Consider the following 518-nt stretch of genomic DNA (forward strand, 5'->3'; position numbering starts at 1 on the left):
TTTTTTTTTTTTTAAGATAAGTAAAATAAACATTTGCAAGAGGAAAAAAAGACATGAGGTAGTAATAATATTAGGAATGAAAAGGGAAAGCAATATTAGAATATGTATGTTTTAAATTATAAATAAATATTATAAGTATTTTATGCCAATAAGTCTTGTTTTTTAAATCAACTTTATTGAAGTATAATTTACACACAGTAAAATGCACACCTTTTAAATATATTATTTGAGAAATTTTGATAACGATATGCCACTTGTAACCACTATCGCCATAATCAAGGTATAAAATATTTCTGACAACCCAGGAGTTCTCTTGTCAGTTCGCAGTCAGTCCCCTCCCTCTACCTCTTGCTGCTGTTGCTAAGTCACTTCAGTCGTGTCCGACTCTGTGCGACCCAATGGACGGCAGCCCACCAGGCTCCCCTGTCCCTGGGATTCTCCAGGCAAGAACACTGGAGTGGGTTGCCATTTCCTTCTCCAATCTCAGTCAATCCCCTTCCTCTACCTCTTAGCCCTAG

The sequence above is a fragment of the Bison bison genome, unplaced genomic scaffold (genome assembly GCF_000754665.1).
Source record: "Bison bison bison isolate TAMUID 2011002044 unplaced genomic scaffold, Bison_UMD1.0 scf7180017864229, whole genome shotgun sequence".
Lineage (NCBI taxonomy): Eukaryota > Metazoa > Chordata > Mammalia > Artiodactyla > Bovidae > Bison > Bison bison.